The following is a 4,320-nucleotide window of genomic DNA, read 5'->3' on the forward strand; positions in this document are numbered from 1 at the left end:
TTTTCCACTATCTGGTATGCTATTTCTCTAGCTAATAACTTATCTGGAATATAGTGTGGAAGGACATGAGGGTCTGTTATACTACCAAAAATCCTAATATAGGTGAACTTCTCCTCCCCGAACCAACTGCCGATTGAAGTTAAATCAATTCTAGCCTCTTCAGATAGCCGAGGAGCAGGCTTGTTAAAGATGGCTTGATGGACAAGCAAAATGAAACCATGGAAAATTCTGTATATATGATTCTTGTAGTCAAACTTCCATAAATACTTATGATAAATATGAATGGGGGTTGGATCTTGAACAGTCCATTTCCAACCTAGAATGGGAAAGTCGGAATTAAAACAGATTGTGTCCATTATGTAGGCACTCATATAAAATGGGGACACAACTCGAGTGGTGACAAATCTGTTCCTTCTATAATCTAGTATTTGACTGGCCATTTTATCTGATAGAATGGTTGCCCAATCCATAATAAAGGAGTTTATTGCTGCTTCCATCAACGAACCCATTCCTATAGAAAATCTAGCAGAATCAGGGCTTCCAAAGAGCCTACATACCATAGAAGCAGCATAACAATATGGAGATGCCAAGGAGTCCACAGAGTACATACCAGAAGATTCATGTTTATTCTTGTTAGGAAAATGCCTCCACTATTTGATAGGGTCTGATTCTACCTCGTTCTCCTTAGCGAAAGCTTCCAAGAATGCCTTGTTGTAGTGTCGCTAGGGATCCGGCAAGTGATACATTTTCTTGAAATCTTCAGGCTTGAATGTCTTGAACATCCTTCCATCCGGTGTAAAGAAAGCTATGTCTGTTATATTAATACTTTTGATTACCCATCTCACTAGATCATTGAATGGTAAAACTTTTTCACGGGTTGCTATTCTATGGAGAAAGGAGTTGGCCAAATCACTGAGCGTGTTTTCTGTTTGGTCAGTTGCATCAGCTGTTGCTTCTTCTTCTATCTCCGTTGGATTTTCTGCTTCAAGTAAAGCATATATGCCTTCCCATGAGATTTTACCAGGGCCTCGATAGTTAGCATCTGTAATTAACACCAATTTTGCTGGTCCTTCTTCCACTGTAATTGGGGCCTTTGCCTTTCGAGATTTCTTAGACATCTTGCCCGATTGTGTGATTCTAGATCAGCGCTGCAAAATGAGAAAGAGGAGTGTAATAGTCAAAAAAATTGAGAAGAGATAATAGAAAAATTACAGACCAAAAGCAGTTAAGCGCATTAGATGCAAAAATTTTATATTGTACATAGCTACCACAGATGAAATCCTTGAAGGATCTAACCATAATTGCTCCTTAATGTTTTACCATAACTTCCAGCGTGAAACTTTAATGATGAAGCCATATGTCGCATCACAAGTTTTGTAATGGTCCTTTTTAGAATAGGTGTCATGACTCTGCAATTTGCGATTAGCGATTTGTATTATTTTAATATTTGCGTAACAATCGCATATCGCAAATCGGGAGTTATTAGTGCCACGCTCGAAAGTTTTCTTTGCATTGTTGTGATTGTGATGAGCGCTGAGCTAGCTTGGGGAGATGGCAGGTTTCAAACTTGGTAAATCACGTTATTTATTTATAATCGATTTATCCCTATACTGCATGTATTCATAATATTTATTCCTTTTCTTTTATTGAGAGCGCGATATGCAATAATTAAATCGCATCACAATTCTTCAATGAAGTGTATTGGATACTTCCCTATGAATCGACGATATGTGATTGTGATAGCCTTGTCGCATCGCAAGATTTGAATCGATTTTTTTGGATGCTTCCCTATGAATCAACAATATGTGAATGCGATAGCCTTATCGTATCGCAAGGTTTCAATGACGCTTTAAGTCATTCCGTAGGATTAATGATGTGCAAGGCACGATAGTTACATCACATTGTGTTTTTTATAAATGGCTTATTTTTATTAAAACTTTGCGATGAGGGCTTTGATATGACTTTGATCCCATCGCAATATCTCCAAATGGATGTTCACAGGTTCTAAAGAAATGCAATTTGCAATGGGCAGTCCTAAATACTCATAAATCAATTTTCATATGAATTTTATGGAAAATTTATTTTACTCAAAAGTTTTATTGCTTTTATTTATATACTAAAGGGGACCCATTTCTTATTTACCATTTTAAGACTAAGATTTTAAAAAAATAAATGGGGGGTTGTTGTATGGCACAACAATTGATGATTCATTGGGAGAACCAGTTATCTCTGAAAAATAATAAAATTTCTAAAACTTTCTTAAGTAGAATCAATTGAGGAAAAATACAACTATCTAAGAATTGGTTAGATAAAAATTTACTCTGAATAAAGAAAAATATCAATTTTGCAACTTCTTTTACAAACCCTTATGATAAAATAAAAACAATTTTCAGTTTCTTCAAGCTTTGATTGGTTGTTAAAGATAAAGTAGGGGGCTCTTCCAACTTAGCTTTTAAATTTACTCTTTTGTCACAAGTAGTGCCTCTACTGCCAACAAACATCTATAGTCTCGACAGGGTTACCTTTTAACCATCAATCATTCAGTGTCCCATCCATCTAAGAGTATAAATTTTGAAATATAAATCTAGAAAGATATATCTACATGTATTTTTATTTTTTACTTTTTTATTTTTTTGGATAAAAGCCATTGTCCTAGTTTGGGAGCCAGATGATGACAATGTCATTCACCGGTTGTAATTGAACTGAACCAGCTGGCTCGTAACAAGACCCCTTATATTATGATTATAAGCCATTACCCTATTTTGATATGCAGTATTGGTAATGTCAGTTTAATTAGTTCCCTATGATCATGGTAAGAAAGCTCGTCATGAGACCTCTTATCTTTTAAATCAAATATATTTTAGAATTACACTCTAAAAAATCATAAACCTAGTGGATGGGGTGAATGACTTACTCCTTAAGAGTTTATGGATGACAATTCTAGAGTTGTGGATGCTTAGCTAGAGAAAGTCTTTACCTTTTTGTAAATAACCTTTCTCAACTTTATAAAACTCAAAATGATTTACTGTATTTTCAAGGTTTGGAAGATTTCACAAATTTAAAGAGGATCTTAGAGTTTCGTGTTTTATCTAATTTCCAAAACTGTAACCGCTTCCTTGAAAGGTTTTATTTTTTGAAAGCAAGTATTCACAATATTCTTTCAAAGAGATTTTCAATAGTGAAAAGCCAATGGGAGACTATTTACAACATTATTTCCTAAAAGAAACTAGCTTGCATAAAGAATATGTACAGGTAAGAAGGGGTTACCTCCTTAGGAAAAGAATTTATTTAAGATAAGCCCATTCACAGGAAGAGAATCTCTCTTTCCTGATAAGTCTTGCAGTAGAAACATTGATGAGCCTATCTTTTCAATGATCTGAAATGGTCCAAGCCACATATTTTGAAATTTGGTATGCTTACCTTTGTCTTCATGTGCTTTGTCCCATTTCAAAACGAGATCACCAATCTATAATATTTTTGAGCTGGCAGAACTTGCATCAAAAGAAGATTTAATGACTTGTTGATGTTTAGCATGAGTAATTTTGGCCTTTTCTCTTTCTTCATCCAATTTAATGATTTGATCAAACCTCAATTGAATAGAGGAAGAAGGAATTTCTTCAATGAATTGTACTAGGGCTAGAGATGAGAGTGCTAAATTTGGCGGTATTAAGACTTATTTCCCATACACCAAGTTAAAAGGAGAATTACTTATTGAGGCTTTTTGAGTTATGCGATCTGCCCATAATGCAAATATTAAATATTTATGCCAATTCTTTTGATTTTGATCAACAGTTCTTTTAATAATTTTGATGAGATTCTTGTTAGTTAACTCTGCTAAGCCATTTCCTTGAGGATAGTAATTTGAAAAGTATTTTAACTTAAAACCTCTCTTGAGAGAAAATTCAACTATACTATTCCCAGAAAAATAAGATACATTATCAAAAATAAGTGCGTTAGGTAAACCAAACCTTGTAATGATGAACTGATCAATAAATTCAATAATTGCATCAGAATTGGCTACCTTTAGTGGAATTGATTCTACCCACTTTGTGAAGTAGTCCATGGTCGTGAGGATGTATTTGTGTTGCTTGAAAGAATGTGGAACAATCTCTCCTATAATATCAAGCCCCCACTGTTCAAATGGTTGCTCAATGTTTATTGGTTGTAAAGGAAAGGTTGGTTTCCTTTATCTTCCGCTAGCAGTTTCGCATATCTTACATTTCCTTACATAGTCATGGGCATCTTTAAACAAAGTCGGCCAATAATATCCAGCATGTAGTATTTTGTGAGCTGTAGTGTCTCCTCCAAAATGTCCACCTG

This window comes from Pinus tabuliformis, chromosome 5_1 (genome assembly GCF_031772625.1).
Source record: "Pinus tabuliformis cultivar Carrire ecotype Pingquan chromosome 5_1, CPIR1, whole genome shotgun sequence".
NCBI classification, from domain to species: domain Eukaryota; kingdom Viridiplantae; phylum Streptophyta; class Pinopsida; order Pinales; family Pinaceae; genus Pinus; species Pinus tabuliformis.